Source organism: Hyaena hyaena, unplaced genomic scaffold (genome assembly GCF_003009895.1).
Source record: "Hyaena hyaena isolate Hyena2069 unplaced genomic scaffold, ASM300989v1 scaffold_32, whole genome shotgun sequence".
Lineage (NCBI taxonomy): Eukaryota > Metazoa > Chordata > Mammalia > Carnivora > Hyaenidae > Hyaena > Hyaena hyaena.
This window is the reverse complement of record NW_024080663.1, coordinates 4,109,863-4,133,351: the sequence shown is the minus strand read 5'-3', so window position 1 is coordinate 4,133,351 and position 23,489 is coordinate 4,109,863. Positions and strand designations below refer to the sequence as shown.

General features: G+C 35.7%; 1 long non-coding RNA gene across 2 annotated transcripts in view; it reads left to right on the top strand.

Moving 5' to 3' along the window:
* The first annotated feature begins 2,302 nt into the window (after positions 1-2,302).
* LOC120229461 overlaps positions 2,303-23,489 on the top strand; it is a 32,104-nt gene continuing 10,917 nt past the window's right edge. The window contains exons 1-2 of one of the 2 annotated variants that reach the window (XR_005527737.1): positions 2,303-2,380; positions 22,135-22,244. This is a non-coding gene — a long non-coding RNA (uncharacterized LOC120229461). Of the gene's footprint in view, positions 2,381-21,390; positions 21,453-22,134; positions 22,245-23,489 lie in introns of those variants that run through there. The other variant, XR_005527736.1, reaches the window with a different exon arrangement.

The following is a 23,489-nucleotide window of genomic DNA, read 5'->3' as shown; positions in this document are numbered from 1 at the left end:
CTGTTCAGATGAACCAAGTTTTATTGAGGCAATATGCTATATAAATCCCCTACGTATTAAAGATGAGGAACCAATGGCATATTATATCTACGTGTATACAAATAAGCACAAAGAAAGATATCTGAGAAGTTTTACCTTTCCTGAAATACATTTTATCAACTTTTTCTAGGTAATATTTTTACTAAACAGTATGATCAACATTGTTATTGGTCTAATATTCTGCATTTATTTCAAGCTTCATCAGCTATTTTCATGTTGTATGTATGTCTGGATCTAGGATAGGTGCCCATTCACTTATCTTTTGCAGGTTCCCAGGGAGCTGAGCAATGTAGTGAAACTGAAATCATTATGTCGTCTGAATTCATTACAGTTGGACTTGCCCCTCCATGAACTGGCAATGCACAGCCAATAGGAATTCATGGTCCCAGCCCTTTATTACATCATCATGGTTTATTGTCCAGAACAAATACAAACACAGAAAGGAAACACAACAACATAACCTGGAGCCTACCTTCTGGGGCTTTGCCTGATGACCTTACATTTTTACTTCACGGGGCAGAAGCAAAAGAAACATATTCTATTACCCCCTTGTAAGACCAGACCATGGGTTCCTAGTCCCATCTTTGACCACATCGTCACCACTATCTATCATCACAACCAATCTCAACTGGGAAACGAAGTCATTTATAAAATCTTCCAGTAACAAGATTTGGTGAGGTTTTGCTGATGCCAGTTTAAAAATGGCTTCCCAATGCAGCGGAACACCTCCGTTATTTTTTATAAAGCATAACTATCTCCCTTACTGGAGCTGACACATGAACTGGGCCATAGAAATGGTCTGCATAAATTGAGAGCTACTAAAGGAAGACTCTGTTGAGGACATTTTCATCCCAAATACTTAGGAATGGAATGTCTTTTTCTCAGACTGTTCTTAATCCTTGGGAATTTGGTAATCCATGTTAATTTCCTTCATATCAAAAATTCCCATTATGGTCAAATTACTGGTTAACTGGAAAGTGTTGGAACTTTTTCTTCTCGTTAGCATCCTCTCAGTCTCTGTAACCATAAAGTGGGTAAAACTTGCAAGTGGTAGAGACTGTTTCTTTTTATAATTTATACTTAGCTGTCTGTTAACAAACTAAGGAACTAAATGAATAGTTTTTCAACAAAGGAAATTTTAAATTGCTTCTAGAACAGAAGCACCATGGATGCTCTGCATATCTTACCATGTAGTTTTTTGCTTTGAGGCATTTGACTTTTTTGTTTGTTTATAATAAGTTAAAAGGGCACAAAATGCAATACCTTAAGCACCAGACTAAAGTTCCACATGATATCACTGAAAACGTATTTAAAACTATGGTATTAGAAATATGGAATTGTCCTCCCAATATTTTCTCTTTGCTGATGAATGGAAATGGCTACCCAAAACTGACTACAGATTCTAAGGTCAAATGGTAATAACAAAACAAGGGTCCAATATACCTTAGAAAATTTTAATCATGGAATCTTACAAAAATGTATACCCTAGGGTTTGACTATTCTCATCTACTCTGAATAAGTATGGTTTTTCTTTCCTCTCTCTCTCAAGTTGCATTTAAGGTTCAAGGAACTGTTTGCAGGGGAAAGATCTGGTTTTTATTGGAGACTGCTGATGAAGTTCCAGATTTGCCCGGTCTGAAGTCTGTCACATCTGCTACCCAACAGTCATTTCAGAGATTCCATAAAATCTAAAAGACCTAATAAGAAAGGATAACTGGACAGTCTGCACACCATCATGCCTTACTTGGAAAAAGTTAGGTTAGATGGGACAGAAAGAGTTAACCCTGAATTTCCACATTTTCTTCAATTGATGAAGTTCTGGGGTGATGGTGGGTGGTCCAAGAGCCAATGGCCAAAAAAGAACTATTGAAGATGTCTTTGGTGCAAAAATGTGATTTTATTAAAGCACAGGGACAAGACCTGAACTGGGGTCGTGATGGGTAATCATTATACACTGTCAGTTTGGGAAGAGGGAAGGGATAGTCTAAGTCTCTAAAGAATTTTTAAAGCAAGGTTCCAGAACCTTGAGGGGCTAGCTGTTGTGAGGGAAACAACACTTATTACCGTTTGGTAAAACTTCACTCATGAGACCCTCCCAATATACCAGGGCGCCATAAGCTTGGACTGTGATTGCCAGCATGTATCTTGAAGGAGTTGAGATAAACGAAGTTTCCAAAGGAGTTTTATATGTTAAAGTAGACACATAGGTTCCTCAGGGGTCAGGATAATGTTAAGCTAAGATTCTCTTTTGCCCCCAGCAAAGTGTCATCATCCAGGCAGCTGAGCTCCTAGAGGGAGGTCACCCTGCTGATTTCATGGACTTGTCAATCGGCTGTAGGAGGTAAGGGAATTTAATTTTTCATTTGCCTTAGTTTCCCATATTACCACGGCAAGCACTTAAGCCCTTTTCCTTTGTTCTTGGGTAGCCAGGAGTGTCCAAAAAATACTATACATATTCACGGGGGCGGGGGGTAATCAGCCTATATTTTGCTCTCCACTTGCCCCACGCCCCCTCATCACAATGATTATGTATTACTTTTCTTAGATAAAATAATTCATAGTTTTAAAAATAGTTGATTTTGGCTTTAGGCTGACACTGTGTTATAATTTGAGAACTCTAAGGTACACCATAACACAAACAAACAAGTCTTCCTGGTCCTCCTATAATCACAGTGACCATCGTTTTATTATGTGATGAGAAGAGTCTCACACAGAGTTGGGTTTTGGATCTTTCTAGTGTCCTGAGGCTGGGAGGATTCATAAGGACTGGCAGACGTATGGGACTGAAGTACCCTTCAGAAGAAATTAAAAGCCGAACTATTACAGGAGGGTCGGGCTCGTTAAAATGAGCAGCAGATAAGCAGCTCTCGCAAGAATGTTTGCTTTCTCAAGGCATTTCAACCAAATATGAAAGCAGCTCATACTACCTTTAGTCTAAATGTAGAGGACCAAGTGAATGAACATATCTCTAGTTTGCACATTTTCTGCCATCAAACTTCTAAATACTTCTCAGTGGATATCTGAGTAGTAGAAACTTTCCCTGAAAACTTTGTCCCTTCGGAAAGTACATACTTTCTTATCATGGATTTCAAATACATGGTTTTTGAATGCCCTTTGAAGTAATCTTCAAATTCTTTATGCTGCTCTAAATTAAGGATTCTCCGTCACAATGCACTTTTATATATTCACATAAATAAACCTATACTGCTTCTGAGCATTCCTCTTACTGCCACCATCATCCAAAATCCGAGACCCAGCCAAAAACTCATTAGTAATCAACATTATAAAACTGAAAATATACCATGGGGGTCAAAAGAAATTTCTAAATTAATATGAAAATTTATTTCAGATGTCTGACCTGGTGCTTCTCCGTGTATTTTCTACCAGCTTTTGTTTGTTTTCTCTGTTTTTGTTACTATTTGTGTGTGTGGAGTTTTTGTTTCAAATTACTGTTATTATCATTACCATGGTTATTATGCTTTTAGTGAGATCATCCTGGACCATGGCTTTTGTACTAAAGGGATCTGAGAGATGAAGTTAAATGAATATGATTTCTCAAAATGAAAACTGACTTATCAAATCCAAAAAGCATCCAAAAGCATTTGTTCCCATCTTCCAACAAAAATAAGGTTTCACCTATTCATGTTTGAACACAATCTAACTTGGATATTTCCTATTTTCTTCTATTCCAGAAAATGTGCAGCTATTGAAATTTTTAGGTACACTTTAGTTTTCCACCATAGAGAAAGAATGTGCGGTTTGAGAGATATTGTAACTATGCATGATTGAAAGCTTTCTATTGTCCCAACCTGGGTATATTTAGACTTGCTCATGACCTTTGAAAGCAAAACTATGTACGCTGTCTAAAATTATTTCAGGGCCTAAATAAAGTAGATCCAATAAAACAATACTTTTTAAATGCTAAGGAAAGTAACAGAATGATCTGATTTTACAATTCTCCCTCAGCACTTTTACAGATAGAATTTTTCTTTTTCTTTTTCTTAATGTTTTATTTATTCTTAGGAGAGAGATACACACACACAGAATCTCTCTCTTAAGAGAGAAAGAGGGACAAAGAATCTGAAGCAGGCTCCAGGCTCTGAGCTGTCAGCACAGAGCCTGAAGCGGGGTTCGAACTCACAAGCCGTGAGATCATTACTAGAGCCTAAGTCTGATGCTTAACCGATTGAACCACCCAGGCACCCCTACAGATAGAATTTTAAAATAGACTTTTGTCTATGAAAGATAGCATTCATTTAAATTGTACTAGCATGAGGTGATGCAACAAGGTATTGTCATCTATTTAAAATAGTTTTTAGTCTCTTGGGATGTTTATTTGAAATAGTTAAACTAAACTACAGTTTCTACTGGGGAACAATTGAAACTCCAGAATTTTTTTTTATTCAACATTCTGCAAGGCAAAAGAAAACTTAGCACATTTGGAGGGATAGACAGGGAGCATCTCCACAGACACTGAGGCACTATTTGGTGCCTAAAATCTAACACAACCTATGGGAGCTTAAGCTACATTTGCTTTTAGATCTTAGGCAGAATATAATAATGGCCAGATGTAAAATATCATCTCTCACTTAATTTCCATTTTCTCATTCTAGAAGTTAGAATTAGACTAAAAACTATATGACAATACATAGACATTCAATTAAAAGGGAAGCTTGGAAAAGAGCTAGTATATTCCCCAAACAGACATTATTTAGCCCCCCTAGACAAGAGACTTGGATGGCTTACTCATAATCCCTCAATAGGAAAAAAAATCTGACAAAAACACATTCAGATTTTTAGCTAAAATTTGCAGCTTTTTTTTTGCACACAAATATTCATAGCAGCTTTACTTGTAATAGCCAAAAATGCAAATGTACATCAATTAGTGAATGGTAGATGTATGGTATATACAATGAAATATACTTATCAGCAAAAAGAAATAAATGACTGATACACACAGAAACCTGGGTGAATCTCCAAATTATTCTGAGCAAAAGAAGTGAGATAAAAGAGTACATGCTGTATGACCCACTTGTGTAAACTGAAGAAAACATAAGCTGAATTGTGTTGATAGGAAGTACATCACTGGTTTCCTGGGCACAGTCAAGAGACAGGAGGGAGGAATGAAAAGTGGCACAAGAAAACTTTTGAAATAATGGATATGTTTGCTCTTTTGGTTGTGGTAATGGTTTCATTAGTTAAACACATGTCAAAGCTTATTAAATCACACACCTTAAATATGGCATATAGTCTACTGTGTGTCAATTAAACTTCAATAAAGTAGTTAAAGAAAAAGAATTTGGGGCGCCTGGGTGGCTTAGTCGGTTAAGCGTCCGACTTTCGCTTAGGTCATGATCTCATGGTTCGTGGGTTCGAGCCCCGTGTCGGGCTCTGTGCTGACTGCCAGCTCAGAGCCTGGAGCCTGTTTCAGTTTGTGACTCCCTCTCTCTCTGACCCTCCTCTGCTCACGCTGTCTCTCTCTCTCTCTCCTAGAAATAAATAAAACATTTAAAAAAAAATTTGCTGATAAGACAAACGTGGCTTCCTGCCTATCCAATATTTGTTTTCCCTTTCTTTAGCTTAAGGGAACCCCAGTTTTGTTTGTGGTGGCGGCAGTGTGAATGGATCAAAATCTATGCCACTCATAATAATCCAATTGCTCTCCCTCTATCTGCCTCTCTGGCAGCTGTGAAAAGTCATAGAACCTAAATCCCAAGAGACCTAAGGTGAAGTCTGCTGGTGATGGCTCCCAGAGTTTTGACTCTCTCAATGAAAAGGGACTAAGATAATTGGTTTAGTCCTTTCCCCTTTTGACTTTAAAACCAACCTCTTTTATTAATAATTATTAAATCCAAACTATGACTGAGTGAGAAAATTGTATCTAAATGGTAATGAGAGCATTATTAGTAAAAACAATAAAAATTAATTTAAAACTATACAAGGTGGTCTTCCACTTCTGACCATGAAAGAGGAAGTAGGTGCAAACTTACTCTCATTATAAACAACTAGAAAATTTGAAAAAATATATACATATAAAACAACAACTTTTAGAAACTGAATACTGAACATCACAGGGCTGTGATTCTGGAAGGAAGGAAGGAAGGAAGGAAGGAAGGAAGGAAGGAAGGAAGGAAGGAAGGAAAGAGAGAGAGAGAGAGAGAGAGAGAAAGACAGAAAGACAGAAAGACAGAAAGAAAGAAAGAAAGAAAGAAAGAGAGAAAGGAAGGAAGGAAGGTAGGAAAGAAGGAAGGTAGGAAGGAGGGAAGGAAGGAAGGAAGGAAGGTAGGTAGGAAGGTAGGAAGGAAGGAAGAAAGGAAGGAAGAGAAAACTAAATAAAATGAGCTTTATAATGACCCCAGGTTTCTACCTGGAGGCATTTCCCAGGCCATGGTGCAGGGAAAACAACAGAGTCTTACTAAAATGAGGACAGGGATCAGCTTTTGGTAAGGCCAAGAAGACTAGAATTTTTAAGGGAAAGTGCAAAAATGGGGGAGATATATAGAAAGTGCTTCAGAAATCTGCATAGAGTCCTCTTGAGTTTGTTAATAGATACTAATCTGCACACACCTATTAAAAACTCTATGAATCCAAGCAAAAAGCAACTTTTCAAAAAAGAACAATTATGGGATAGCTACAAAATAAATGATTCGCTGATTCTTAGAGCTCACATAAAGCAAAAAATCATTCAATCTCAACAAGCCAGGTTAGGGAAGACTTCACTGACTATATGGAACATTCATTACAGAATTCACAAGGTTGACAACTTATTAACAGGGCTAAACTTAGCCTAGAATAAATCTTAACCCTATACCTACCCTAAAATCCTAAATACAAGACAGAAGGATCCAACTGATTCTGTTTCAACTCAAGTAAATTGAATACTCTTAAAAAAAAAAAAAATACAACAATGTCCAGTGCTTAAAAATGTGAGATTCACAATTTTTGATTTGTAATCAAACATTACTAGATATAAGGAATAACAGGAAAAACTGACTTATAATCAGGAAATACATCAATTGATAAAAGCATAATCAGGAATGACAGAGAATGAAAGTAACCAAAAAGATGTTGATCAGCATGATCAAAGAAATAGTGTTAATAGCACAATAGATAATGCAGGGGAAAAAAATCACTGAACTTCACAAAACTGCAATAGAAAGTCTTCAAATGAAATTCAAAAAAAAAACAAAAAACAAACAAAACCCACACAGCTCAACAAGAACAACAAACACAGAACCTCAGTAACCTATGAGACAATATCAAGTACTCAAACATATGTATAATTGAAGTTGCCAAAGAAAAGGAAAATGTGAGGACAGAAAAAATACTTGAAGGAGTAGTGGCTAATTTTTTTTCAACTTGAATAACACGATAAACTTATAGATCCAAGAAACATTTAAGGTCTAAGAAGGATGAACAAAAACAAAAAACACACTGAGTCACACATAATCAAATTCCTCAAAACTACTGAGAATACAGAGAAACTCTTTAAAAAGCTAATAAAAAAGATACATTATACACAGAGAGAAAAAACAATGGCAACAGATTTCTTATCAAAGAAGACAACCGAAGTAATCTTTAAACTGCTAAAGAAAACATAATCAGGGGTGACTGGGTGGCTCAGTTGGTTAAGAGTCTGACTCTTGATATTGGTTCAGGTCGTGATATCAGTCATGAGATAGAACCCATGTCGTGCTCCACACTAAGCATGGAGCCTGCTTGTGATTCTCTCCCTCCCCTGCTCATGTGTGTGCTCTCTCTCTCTCTCTCAAAATAAATAATAAACATTTAAAAAAGAAAAATAAATAACTGTGTATATAATATTTGAAAAATGAAGATTAAATAAAAATAAAATATTCTGAGAGTTCTCTCAGTCTGTTAAGCATCAGACTCTTGGTTTCAGCTCAGGTCATGGCCTCACAGTTCGTGGGTTTGAGCCCCACATCAAGTTCCTCACTGCCAACACTGAGCCTGCTTGGTATTCTCTCTCTCCATCTCTTTATTCCTTCCCTGCTCATTCCCTCTCTTTTAAAATAAATAAACTTTTGAAAATATTTTTAAAATTTTTCTTCAAAGCATAATTGACAAATCAGAAATTATAATGTTTTTGTGGAATATGTAATATATGTAGAAAAAATATGATAATAATAGGCATAAACGATATGGGAGAGAAATGATAGTAAACTGTTGGTAAGACTTCTACATTCTTATGATAAAGTGTCATATTTGAAGGTAGACTATAACAAACTAAACATGCAACTTTTAAATCTTAGCAACCACTTAAAGTATAAAACATAGAGGGATTGGTGATAACGTAGCAGTGAAAACAAAAAAGGTCCATAAAAATACTTAAACTAAAACAAAAGGTAGATAAAAGATAAAAAGAAAACAGAAAAAGAAAAATATAAGTAGAATAAAGACAAAAATAACTTTGCATATTTAAACCTAGCCACACTAATCATACTTCCACTAAATGTTAAAGGAAAAAACACTGTAATTAAAAGAAAGAGATTTTTAGACATACTAGAAGAAAGCAAGACCCACCTATCAATAATAATAGAAACTGATTTTAACTATAGATATAGGTAGATATAGATATAAACATAGATGCAAACAGATATACCATGCAAACACTCATCAAAAGAAAACTAGAGTGCCTATATTAATATTAATGTGGACTTTAGAAAAAGAAATGTTATCAGAAGTAAAGAAAGATATTTCATAATGGTAAGGAAGACAAAACAATCCTACATGTGTATATATTCAGACACAAAGCTTTAAATACCTGTAAAAAAGCCTTGCAAAACTTAAGAAATAAATAAATCCACAATTGCAAGTGAACATTTCAACATTCTCACTTATAATTAATAAAACAGAAAACCAATAGAAACATATACATGATTTTAAAACATTATCAACCAACTTATCTAACATTCACAGAACACTACACCAACAGCTGGGAAGTACAGAATCTTTTCAAGTACACATGAAATATTCCCAAAGATAGAGTATATGCTGGGCTATAAAATACGTCTAAATTATTAAAGGAGTAAAATACAGATTATGTTCTCTTGTCATGATAGAATTAATTTAGAAATGAATAACAGAAAGTTATCTTTAAATTTCCCAAACATCTGAAAATTTAATAGCACAGGTAAATATTGTACTGGAAATCCTAGTTAATGCAACAAAATAAGAAAAATAAATACTATATATACATTAAAATGGAATAAACAAAAGTGTCATTATTTATAAATAATATGGTTGCATACACAGATAATTCTGGGTAAATTAATCAATAGACTAATACATAATTTCAAGATTCCTGCATATAAGGTCAATATACAAAATTCAAAAGCATTCCCATACATAGTCATGATAAATGATAATATTTAATGAAAATAAAGGATTTCATTCAAAAAATGAGTTATTTTAAAATCAATTTCCTAAAAAAAATCTTGTGGAATATGACAAACTAATGCTAAAATGTATATGTGTAAGAGAAAGACCAAAAATAGCTAAGACACTTCTAAAGAAGAACAAAGTATGGGTAGTTGCTCATTGTAAACAAACTTATTATATTTCTATAATAATTTAGACAATGTAATATTGATGCAATGATAGACCAACAGACAAACTGAAAAGGAAGGAAAGCCCAGAAATAGACCCATGTACATACAAAACTTAATATATATCTGTGGTGACATTACAAATAAGTAAAAAAGGAGAGTCTGTTAAATAAATGATATAGGGAAAATTGGTCAATTATGCAAAAAATAGAAATTGGATCCCTGCTTCACATTATACACAAAAGTTCAAGTTGAAGTTAGTGATTTCCTAATTTATATTTGACTTTGCAAAATATTACATTTTCAGAAGAAAACAAGACTGTGTAAAATTTCTTAAACATGACACAAAATAATATAAGCCATAAAAGAAAATATTAACATTTTTCTTCAAATGTTTAGAATAAAAATCTTCAAGTAAAGTAAAAAAAATAATCTTAGTCAAAGTTGCAACAATTTGAGAAACAAAATAAATACAGTAGCATTGGATTATAATCTAAAGTAAAAAATAAATATCCCTAACTCCATACTGCTATAAATAAATGACTGAATAAATGGGAGAGAACAGACAAATCTCTCATGCAAAAGAATTCAAAAATATTTATATTTATATATACATTTCATCTCCAAGTAGGTAGAATATAGCTTCCCACTACCTAAGTGTGGACTGCCAATAGTGACTTTCTTTCAAAGAGTACAATATGGAAAAGGGAAAAAATGAATTACATTACAATGCAGAAACCTGACAAACACTACCTCTGTCAGGTGACTGATGTTAATATCAACAGTAATAAGTCATGTTGACAGTATGTAACCTTCATCTGATGTGATGAGAATGGCACTTCTCATCTGTGATTTTCCTCCCTAGAACTCTTAACCTCAGAGTAACCATGAAAAAAATATCACACAAATTCCAACTGAGGAATACTTGATCAGCATTCCTCAAATTATTAAGGTCATCAAAAACAAGGGAAAACTGAGAAACTGTTACAACCAAGAGAAGCCTAAAGAGATATTATGACTAAAGTAATGTGATATCCTAGTTGGGATCCTGGAATCGGGAGGAGGAACAGACATTAGGTAAGCAAATTTGAATGTAGTATGGATTTAACTTAATAATACTAATGATATCAGCTCAGTAACTATGACAAGTGTACCACACTAATGTAAGATATTAATAATAGGGAAACTGGGTGTGAGGTATACAGGAATTTTCTGTACTACCTTTGCAACTTTTTTTGTAAATCTAAAACTGTTTTAATTTAAAGGTTTTCTTAAAAAAAGAAGAGAGCCATAGTCTGGAAAAAAGTTTTTCCAATATGTGTAACAGACGCAGATTAACACTGAGGATATATAAAACAATAAATCAATAAGTAAAAAGCATGTAATCTGAAAGAAAAATTGGCAAAGAATATGAACTGTCAATTCACAGAATAAATCATCTTAATGGCCAGAAACATATTACAAAGAAACTCAACCTCATAATTCATGATGGAAATAAATATTTAAATTACAATGTGATAAAATTTCAGATATACCATGTGATTTAAACTTTAAAAATTTGACATTGTAGAAGGGGAGGTGGAACAATGGCAATTCTCATGCTCTAATTATAGAGTATTAGATCAAACATGCTGGAAATCTGCTTAAAAACATTTAATAGAGTTGAGGATGCACCCTACCTTTCAATCTAAGTATTCACCTCAAAGTATATATATGGTTGGAGCATTTTCTTCCTAACTGTTTATTCATAGAGCTGGCGGGGGGGGGGAGGGGGTGGGTACAGTGATGTTCATTCAATAATACACATGCATAAATAGTTTTATGGAGCCTCATTAAAGACCCTCGACTTCCATGGTACTGAGAGTCCTAAGGAAAGAGTTATGCCTATTCTCTTTAATTACCCCTATCCTTTTTCACAATCATCGTTAAAGAGAGAGAGAGAGAGAGAGATCGATCCCATCTTCGAGATGAGATCCAATCCAATGCTGGATTGTCCCGGGTCTAAAAAAAATCTCTGGGTGCTGAAGAGGTATTTCAAGAATGCACAGCTCAAGAGGGAAAGTCCAAGGACTGCAAACAGTAAGAATGGTTAAAAAACACTAAAATGAGTAGGGCCTTATTTAATCCAAGTGACAAAAACAGGCCACGCCCATGTCTTTATCTTTTTATCTATCCTTCTTTCTTTCCATCTATCTTAGAATTCAAAAGTGAATTGGTTGTCATAGAGATGAGTATAAAGCACTTGTATTTGAATTGAAAAATAAAGTCATATTTCTGACAGAAAGTAAGTCTGATAAGTGTTTGTTTTGACAATGAAGACTGGTTTGCCCTTTTAGTTAAATGATAAACATTTCGCATAAATCAGATTAGCCAAATCTGCTCCAAGGTTTTGACCAAAATATATTTAAAGCATAAATGCAACATAGAATATGCTGAAATATGTATCCTTTGTAATTCTTACCTTGGATTTTTTTTAAAAAAAGAGTTAACTTAAAAATGTACAGAGGGATAGTTTTCAAATAAATGAAATGTCTATCAAATGAAAACAGAGTAATGAACTCTGGTATATTCATACAGTGTAATAATACACATCATCAGTTAAAACGAATGTATTTACATGTACCTTCAAGTACATAAAAAAGATGATGTTGAAGAGAAAAAAGCAAGCAACAGAGTATGTTCTGTGAATATCCTGTCAATTAGTATTTATTGACAAGTTATTATTTTGCAGGCATCATTTTAGGTATTTGGGATATAGTATCAACAAAACAAAAAAACCTCTGTTCTTACAAGACTCAACATTTCCTTGGAGAAGGAAACAGCCAATCAACGAACAAACAAAATGTCAATAAATACATGTGATTCTAAAACCGTCCATTCAGATAATGGCAAGGATGGGAAAGCAGGACACAGCGTGCTAGCTAGGCAGAGTAGGTGAGGCACCAGGGCAGTTACAATCATAATAGGCTGGTCAAAGACACCTTCACTGAGAAAGAAACACCTGGAATACCTGAGCTAGTGGGCCATGTGTTCATCTGGGAAAAAGAAGAACAGGAAGTGGGAAAGCCAAATATGGACCTTTAAGAAACATTAAGGAGGCCATGTGGCTCACACAGAGTGAGTAAGGAAGAGAGTAATCAAGGGGGGTCATAGAGTAAGAGCTTCTAGATTGTGAATACAAGAGGAAGGAATCTTTGGAGGATTAGGAAATTATCTAATTCTACTGATAAGAGCATAACAAAGCTTCTAAGTTAAAACAACAACAACAGGACTGCCTGACTGGTGCAGCTGGTTACTTGTTCAGTTCTTGATTTCAGCCTAGGTAATGATCTCACAGTTCCTGAGATCGAGCCTGTGTTGACAACACAGAGCCTTCTGGGGATTCTCTCTCCCTCTGGCTCTGCCCTTCTCCTGCTCCCTCGTGGTCTCTCTCTCTCTCAAAAATAAAAAAAAGCAAAAGCACAAGGGTGACTGTTTACAAGATTATAGAAATAACATAAATGAAATATGATTATAGTTTGGACAATTATGGTGGCAGGGTAAGTGTCCAATGCAGTCAGATAAGGGTTATACTTAGTAATACAACTGGAAGGAAAAATCAAATTGCCTTAATAGAATAATATGCAGAGCATCATGATACCATTTATAATACATTTGAAACTATAAAAACCAAGATTCTACACTGCGTTTTTATACATGCAAATATAATTAACATATAAAAACATGAATGTGAAAGATGAAGACCAAATTCATAATTGTAATAATCACTGAGTAGACAAATCAGGGACTTCAACTATAGGTATATTATACTTTAAACAGATGTATTATTGCTTCAGCTCTGAAAAAACTTTCAATTCAGCCATAAAGAGATCAGCCTACATTAGAAAGTAAAGATTAATACAAGACAGAAAATATGCAGAATTATAGGTATTGATTAACATACCAACGAATCCAAAGAATGCAGCACTATGATTTGAATATGTCTAGTGTGTAATGTTGCACAAAATCTTTCTTATTCCAAATCCAAAACTCATTTGCATTCATTGATTTATATTAGGCTAGAGAAACAAACCTGGGGTGAGAGTGAGGTAGTGGAAGTACCATGTCAACCATATGAACATTGAAGTCCATAATCACACCAGAACAATAATGTGTGCATGTGTGCTCAGAGATAGGGGCCAACAGATGTCACATTTTAAAAGGAATGGAGAAAATCCAACATAGTCTTATACAAACTCTTCCAGGAAACAGAAAAGCAAAATACTTAGCAGATCATTTCATGAAACAAGATTGCACTGATAATAAAATCTCACAATAATGTTAGCAAGAAAGAAAAATGCAGGCCAATCTTTCTAATAACATACTTACAAAAGATTCTTAAGCAAATTATTAACTAATTGAATCCAGCAACATATAGAAAGGATCATTCATCCCAACTAGGGACAGAAGTGTGGATTTAATATTTTTTAAAAACCATAAAAATAACTCAACTTTTTAAAGAGATAAAAAGATAGAATAATTGTAAACATTTCAATAGATATAGAAAAAGCATTTGATAGAAATGAATAGCTATTTATCATTTAAAAAGTTACAAATTATAAATAGAATGGTCCTCTCTTAAACTAACAATAGTTTCTACCAAAAAATACAGAAAACATTAAAATGATGACTTATTAAAAACTTTTCCCCTGAGAACAGTCAGAAAATGAGATGCTAAATATCACCGTATTTCTTCAATATCACACTGGGGGCCCTAATCAGTGAATTAAGGCAAGAAAATAAAATAAAAGGTATTAGATTTAGAAAAAAAATAAAATTTCATTGTTCTGGGAGGACATGACTGTGTACAAAAAAGACCCAAAAGAATTTACAAACTATAAGAAGTGAATATGGTAAGGTCACTGTACACAGGCTGAAATGCAAAATCTGTATAACTATACACTAACAACAAAGTATCAGAAGATAAAAATTTTTTTAAGTAAAATGTCTAAAAGCACAAAAATCCAGAAATTATGAATCAATCTAATAACTGGCATACCAGACCTCTACAGAGAAAACCATCAAATACCACTGAAAAACAGTAAAGAAGACCTAAATAAGTGAAAGATAAATCATATCTGTGAGCTGAAGAGCTAAATGTTTTAAAGACAGCAATCCTCTACTTGATCAACAGATTCATTGCACACCCAACTAAAATTCCAAGATGTTGTTTTGTGAAAGCTGACAAGATAATTTTAATATTTATGTGGCTATACAAAGGTCTAAAATTGCCACGGTATCTTGAAGAAAAGGAATGAAGGTGGAGAACATACACTATCAGATGTCAAAACTATGAAGTACTGGCATAAAAAAAAAAGAAAAAACAGACAAAAAGAATAAAATAAGTCCCAAAAAAGTCTACATTTAAGTATAACAAAAGCAAAAATCAACACTGCTGCAATGCAGTGGGGTCAGGAATGTATCTTTTCAATGAATGGTCCTCGGCCAACTGGAGATGCATTCGACAAAAAAGAAATATCAACCCCCTTCCTCACACCACACACACCCACAAATCCATAACGATTAGAATCTAGATTGAAAAATAAAAATAAAATTTAAATAAATTATATATGAATAAATATATACCACCTTTTAGAAGAAAACACAGAACATCTTAATGCATTGGGGTGAGAATAATTTTCTTAAAAAGGATAAAAAAGAAGAAAAATGGGTAAAACAAACATTAGGATTTAGAACTTCTAATTATCAAAAAGCAACACTAAGAATAATAAAAGACACAAGTAGTAGTGATAGTTATTTCAATGTCATGAACTCCTATTCACAATACATAAAGATCTCCCAACAAATCAATACAATAAAGGAAGACAACCAATTTTTAGAATTGGGAAAAACTGAACAGATAGGTCTCGAAACAAAATGACAAATTAAAATGTGCTCAACTTGGATTATCAAGAAAATGCAAATTCAAACCACAATTAACACAAACAAGTATATAACACCAGAATGGCTAAAATAAAAAAGGCTGCCAAACCAAGTATTAGCAGAATTTGGATCAACTAAAACTTTCACACAATGCTGGTATAAATGTGAAGTGGTAAAACCCTTTGGAAAACTGTTTAGCAGTATCATTTAAAACAGAATGCATGTACTTAATGACCTAACAATTTGCGTAATTTTCATAGGAGCACCATTCGTAATAGCCATAAACTGAAAAAAAAATCCCCAAAACTGTTGAGTAGAATGGATGAATTATTATATATCCTTAAAATGGAATAATATACTCCAATGACAATAAATGAACTGTAGCTAAATGTAGCATTATGCAAATCTCAACAACATAATGTTGACCTAAAAAACTACACATAGAATTATATACTGTATAATTCCACTTCTATAAAGTTCAAGACTAGACCTCTTTAAACAAAAGTTCAAATCTACCTTGGCATTAGAAACGAGAAAATGGTTACTCTGAGGAAAAAAGACAGCGACTAAAAGATGCTTCAAGGAAACTTCTAACATCCTGATTATGGTCTGTGTCTGAACCTAGATGCTTGTTATTTCAGTGAAATTTTGTGAAAATTTACAAACTATACATTTGTGATCTCTGCACTTTTCTATAAGCATGTAACATTTTGGTACAATTACCAAACCAAACCAAACAAACGCATGTAATTGAGGAAACGGGGTGGGGTGGGGGGGCCGACGGGGCGGGGCAGGGGGATGGAATGCTTAAAGATGAACTGGGTTCTATATTTAAGTTAAAATTTTAATAAATAAAAAATAAAAATTATAAGTAAATTTTCAAAAATTAGTAATGGAGTTCCAAGCATAAAACTCACTAGGAAGAAAGAAGTCTGGTAAAAGCCAGAGCAGATAGAAGTCTTGACAGTAGGCAGTGAGCAATGCCCAGTATGATGGGTATAAAGCAGCATGCTCTAGGTGTGATATAACCCTTGTGTTAGGTTGGTAAGGCTGTCACAACAACATGCCACAGATTAAATGTCTTAAGTAACAGAAATTTATTTTCTCACCATTCTGGAGGCTACAAGTTCAAAATCAAGATGTTATCGCCTTTAGCTTTCTCTGAAGCCTCTCTTCTTGGCTTGCAGTTGACCGCCTTCTCCCTGGACATGGTCTCTCTTCAGTGTGTGCCTACCCTGTGTGTGTGTGTGTGTGTGTGTGTGTGCGTGTCTTTAGTTTTTTAAAAAATAGATTTTGGGGTGCTGGGAGGTGCAGTCGTTAAGCATCCAACTCTTGATTTCAGGCCAGGTCATGATGTCGTGGTCTGTAAGATCAAGCCCACCTCAGGCTTTGTGCTGACAGTAGGAGCCTGCTTGGGATTCTCTCTCTCTCTCTTTCTCTACCCCTTCCCCATGCACATTCTCTCTCTCTCTCTCTCAAAATAAGTAAGTTTAAAAAACTAAAAAATAAAAATCGATTTTATTTTTTAGTGCAGTTTCTGGTCCACAGAAAAAATACAGAAAGTACAGAAATTTCCCATGTATCTCCTCCTCACACATGGATAGCCTCCCCTCCCATTATCAACATCCCAGCAAAAGCAGTACATTTGTTACAACTGATGAACCTGTATTGACATCTCATTACCATCCAGAGTTCATAATTTACATCAGGGCTCACTCTTGAGGTCGTACATTCTATGGGTTTAGAAAAGAGAATAAAGCCATGTATCCATCATTCTGATATAATACACAGTATTTTCACTGCCTACAGATTTTTGCTCCACCTGTTCATATTTCCCTTATCCCTAATCTCCAGCAGTCACTGATCGTCTTCTTGTCACCACAGTTTGGTCTTTTCTGGAATTAATTGGAATCAGACAGTATGAAGCCTTTTCAAAATGACTTTTTCCATTTAATAGTAATAGGAATTTTAGAGTTCCTCCATGGCTTTTCATAGCTTGCAAGATTGTTTCTACTTAGAAATCGCTTCTCCGCCTTTTGGCTAAGATCAAGTGAAGATTGTTTCTACTTAGTAATGAATAATATCCCATTGTCTAGAGGTACCACAGTTTCTTTATCTATTCACCTACTAAAGGACGTCTTGGTTGCTTCCAAGTTTTGGTAATTATCAATAAGCCTACTATAAACATCCAGGCATAGGGTTTTTTGTGGACATAAGTTTTCAGTTTAGATAAATATCAAAAAACATGATTGCTGGATCATATGGTAAGAGTACGTTTAGGGGCTGACCTTTATTTAGCACTGAGAAATGAGTTAATAAGGGGCTGTAACTACTTCAGATATTACAATGTAAAAACAAGGAAGATTTGACCACATCAGTTTATGTCAGCTTACAAATTGCCCCATGAGCCACAATACACACATTTTACACTTCCCATTGCCTTTTTCCATGTCCATATCTCTTCTATTTCTTCTTTCCTGTCTGTATCTGCCAAGTGCTTTCTTCTTTTTATGTCTGCTGATATGTATTGCCATTACCGTGAGAGTATTTCTTCCCTCACTGTTTTCCTCTTTCTCTATCTCTCTTCCTTTCTTTTCTGTCTTCCTACTGTCTCTTTCTACTTTATCTTTTTCTCACAGTCTATACCTTTCCTCACTTAAATCAGTCACTATGTAGAAATCAAGTGGATTTTTTAAACCTATGCCATATTTAAGTAAAGTTTATGTTATTTCTTGATTTTAAAAGTCCACATACTAATCTATATGATTTTTTAGGTTTATTTATTTATTTTGAGAGAGAGAACACAAGAAAGGGAGGGGCAGAGAGAAGGAGAGACTGAATCCCAAGCAGGCTCCATACCATCACCGCAAAGCCTAATGTGGGGCTCGAACTCACAAACTGTGAAATCATGACCTGAGCTGAGATCAAGAACAAGCTGCTTAACTGACAGCCACCCAGGTGCCCCTTAATCTATGTGATTTTAAGGAAACTATAAATTAGGTGTATCCCAAGAACCAGAGGAATGGCCTCCTCAATGTCAAGATCACTCCAATTTTTAGGAAACGCCTCGACCTCTAGATTAAATCAACACTTTCACATGGTCTAGGAGGTACTAAGAAACTTAATAAATTCAGCTATTATCTTTTCTTTTCATTAAATGACTTTTTTCTGCTGATGTATAAATCTGTGAAGTCGAGGATGATAGGGTCCTGTACACCTTACAAGCAAGCATCTAACCGTGTATCTGGAGCATAGAAGGCAGTTAAACAATGTTAAATAAATAAATAAATAAAGTAATAAAAAATTTCAACCCATCTCAATCTCCATGTTTTCAAAAATAGCCCAACTTTCTCAATCTTTGTAATTCATCTAAAAGTTTAATACTCATTCCACAGTTCTCTGAAAATGTGAAGACCAGAAGTGAACTGTGGAGAATGGGATAAAGAATCCATTCTCATAGGCAGTGGGTTCTAAGATAAATTCTATAAATTTTTAAAGTTTCTTGTTGTGATCTCATCTTGAGACTGTGATGTGCTACACACTGTTCTATTTTCCCCTTACCTCTTAATGCTCCAGAAATATCTTCTCTAACACTGAATTACTTTCTACCTATTAGACTTTCTACCTATTAACCACAGTGGGCCTCTTTTCCTTATGGTTTCTTATTCCCAACCTGCGATGTTTTTTTTTTCCTCTAAAAGGGTGAAAACACCAATAAATGAAGATAAATCGTTGGCTTTGTTCCAAAACAAGCTTGTTGTTTTAGGACCCCAAACTGTCTCAAACATCATTAAGAATCAGCAGGCCACCCAAAGTTGCGCATCAATTAGCAATTAGGTCACACATTGGGTGGTTGGAGGCACTCAGCCTTTGGCCTTGTTCCTTGCAGCACACCCAAGCAGGCCACCAGTATCCAAACAATGCCCACCCTGCTGTATCTTGTTCCTTAATTGGGATAACTTAGAGATGCTAATGTGCACAGGCAGACCCTGTCTCTCCAATTAGGCCTCATTAGTGGCTCTGCCAGTGGTGACCACTGCAAAGTGATATTTGCTCTTGGGAAGGCTTTGTGAGGTGCTCTGGGTTCCTGCAGAGAAGCAGTAAGGACAGGTTTTACACTCTTCAGCAACAAACTCCTTCCCTCGGTTTTCTACAGCCACTGTCAGTGCGGCGAGCATTACTTTTCATGGTTCAGTTATAGTACCATGACTCTTGCTGTCTGGGGTGGCAAGTGGAAATTCTAACAGACACCCACTTGGAGAGGACTGGTTTATGTGTCCTCTTTTTCCCCAGCCCCCACTGGCTTTCCATGAAATACAGAAAAGATGTTCAGAGACAGGCTTCTGAAACCCAAAGACAACAGCGCTCTGAATCCTGAAGTATCCCATAAATAATTTCAGCTGTCTACACAGAAAAAACTAGAAAGCAACCATTTTGAAAAATGCCTAGGGAATGAAGAATGCAATTATTTTTTCTTTATTTTTTAGGTCTGGGATATTTCAAAAGGAAAAATGTTGAGAATGATGCTCTTAACTCTCCACAATGGGAAACCGGTTGTTGGTCTCGGCAAACTGTAGAGAGAGGCACACTAACAGAGGCCTCTAGATATTTTAGTCTCTGCAAGTTTAGTTTAAAAGGAGACACAATGTGATCCTTCATGAGGGTCACTGGCACAAATCCACCTGGGTTATACCATTGTTAGAGTTTTACCCCATAATCCTTGCAGACAAGAGCTCCTTCCAGGCAAGGATGGCAATAGAGCCTCCTGCTGCTATTTCCTCAGTTCACTCAACTGAGTTCTTCTTTCAATATTTACATCTTTTTTTTTTCTTAAGAATAGAAGAGAGTGAAATAAATACACTCAAATAGATAAGACTGGATACAGACTGATCAATAATAGAGGACGATAAAAATGGCAGATCTGACAGTGTCACTTGCTTGCAATTATTTGTTTTAAAAATCTCCCCCCTTTATGGGCATGGAGGAGGACACTTGTGGGGATGAGCACTGAGTGTTATGTGGAAACTAATTTGACAATAAACTATTTGTTAGAAAAAAAAAAACCTCCCCCCCTTTTTTTGGACCATTCACATTCTAGCCGCTGCCTAAACTCTTGGCACCATAGTATGTATCAAGACATTCACCACCTAAAGAGCTGTTAGGAGAATCATCAGAGTAGAGCTTTGCTAGTGGCCATTTCCATCATGTAATTTTTTTCCCCCTAGTTACTTGCATCCTTCTTCCTGCCCCTTGACTTGTATGAGCAGTTGCTGTAAAGATGGCAGGATGTCAATGCCCCCAAAATTGAACCTGTGATTTGTTTTTCTTTGATTTATGTTCTTGTAGTCAATAAACTTTATAAAGGAAAGTATCAGACTGAACAATCAATCAAAGATAAACAGATTCCTGTCCTTTAAAAGCATTTCAGCCCAGTAGGTGAGTGCCTCATTCATCTTTTACAGGCACGCTTTTGGCCTTTCCACTGAGACACAACGGACTGCTCACTACAGGCAGCTCTTCTACCAAAGGGCTGCGGCAGCTGAGCTGAGATTTATCAATTTCATGGCACCAGTCGTCCTGATATGGTATCATTTTCAGGATCTAAATGGTTAAGCATGCTGTTTGCATGCTGAGACCCAGCCTTTCCATCTACCTGAAAGGAGAGAGAAATGAGTAGTTTTAAACACTCTAGGTTTACACTTTATAGTTCTATAAAAATTCTTATGTACTTTTTTTTATTCTAAAAAGCCGAATTCCTTCTTTGAAAAAGAGAATTCCCTCTTCGTTCTATTAGCGGTTTCTGAATCTTCCCTCGAATCAGGCAAATGTCATCCTGCATTTTTTTGCTTCTCCGCAGCACAGATGGTGTGCATATGCAGATTGGTGATTTTCTAATCAATACAGTGGCACTTGGGAATATCTGTAAGTATTGTAATAATGCATTAGTCAGGAGTGATGTTGTAACACACTGAGATCATACACATAAATCTAAGACACCATGTCTAGACACTCCAGGGAAGACGGCATGGCATGGGTTAGAGCAGGCATTAAGGGAGGGCAATATTTCAAATATGATGGGAAAATAATGCAATTTGCAGACTTTAATAAAACCACTGGGGAATTAATTTCAGTAGGGGTACATTCTCTCCCCAAACATTCGCATTCTTATGTTTGCTTCATGGACACTTGTAATGAGATACTTTTCACCTGTTATCTCAGGCATAAACACAGAATGGGATCTGTGAATTGAGCTGGATTTTTAATGTGCTGAATATGAAAATAATCCCTTTATAGGTAGTGCTTTAGCTGTACAAAAGTGCATTATGCAAACAACACAGAGACAGAATAAACCTTAGAGATTCAGAGTTAGAAGAGCTTATAAATTAATTTCCTACACATACCTTGAGCGTGCTCAGAGTCCATTCAATCATAAAACCTGACCAACTGAACCTGCAAAGTTTTAATAGGGATGGGCTTGATGACGGAAAGTGAAAACAATATTAAATGTATGCCCATTTTAACACTACCCAAAAGTTCCAGGCTGGTTATACTCTCTGTTGCTTCGATGCCATTTACCCTTGAATCCTTTATTTTAATCACCCAGACTCAAGTTTAAATTCTGCAAGCTGATGGCAGACCTGACGTCATGTATTCACCTTAACAGAAATGCTGTGATTAGAATGTTAAATCAAATGTATCCAGAAATGAAGACTTGTAAGTATTTTCTTTTTTAAAAATGTTTATTTGTGTGTGTGTGTGAGACAGAGAGAGAGACAGACAGACAGACAGAGAGAATGCATAAGCAGGGGAGGGGCAGAGAGAAAGGGACACAAAGAATCCAAAGCAGGCTCCAGGCTGTCAGCACAGAGTCAGATGCAGGGCTCAAACTCACAAACTGCAAGATCATGAACTAAGCTGAAGTCGGGTTGGATGCTTAACCAACTAAGCCACCCAGGCACTGCTAGCGGTTAAGTATTTTCAAGCCAAACACAAGAACAAGATGCACAGACTATCTCCACCCCCTTTGCTGGTAAGTTTCAGACAGTAACACAATAGGCCCCTGGTCCCACAGACTCCTTAGTCTGTCCACTGGTTGTCATTTTGGTCCACTGCTTCCTACGTGAAGTCCCCTCAAGTCTCAGGCCAGCTCTGTGCTTCTAACACTGGAGGCTTTTCAATTAAAATGCAAGAGAAGTGAAGGCTAGATGGAATCAACCCAATTATCTCTGTAGCCATAGAAATGCACATGATAAATGAACTCCAACCTTTTCCTTTCTGATGACAACTTGGGCTCTGAATAGAGGTGTGATTTTTTTTCTCCCCCCCCCCCCCGCCGTTTTTTTTTGAGTGTGTGGAAGAATGTAGTTTTCTATACTAAGAGTGAAACGCCACTTCCTTGACAAAACATCTCAAGGCATAATGCTTCCAAGTACCTGTACAGTTTGGTTCTATGAAGGCTTAGGCTTAGAAAAAAATTTTTTTTTCTCAGACTTCTGTCCAGAGGGAACGTACATTGTAGCATCTTATTTGCAGAAGTCTCTTCTTACAGCATTAGTGATTCATTTCCTTATTATGTTAATTTTTAAATTTGTGTTTCTAAATATTTTCCCCTGTATCTTTCTTTCAAATACTGCTTTTAAAGGGGGAGGAAGAACACAAGCAGAACATATTAAACCTGTTTCATTTCCTGGGCCTTTGACCCACTCCCCTCTTGGTGGAAGGCACTTTTGTCTACATTACTAATAATGGACACACATTTTGTGAGAAAGGTTAGAAAGCTCAGCAAGAGCAGAGGTCAGGCTACGGTTTTCCATATTCCTTGGGTCTTCGGCCATTCAAATACACCCAGTGGTCACTAGATATTGCTCAGTGCCAACAATGACCATGGAGAGCTTCAAGAGCACCTTAGTAAGTAGCATCCACTCAAAGCATAAGACATAGTTGCTCTCTCTTTCATAT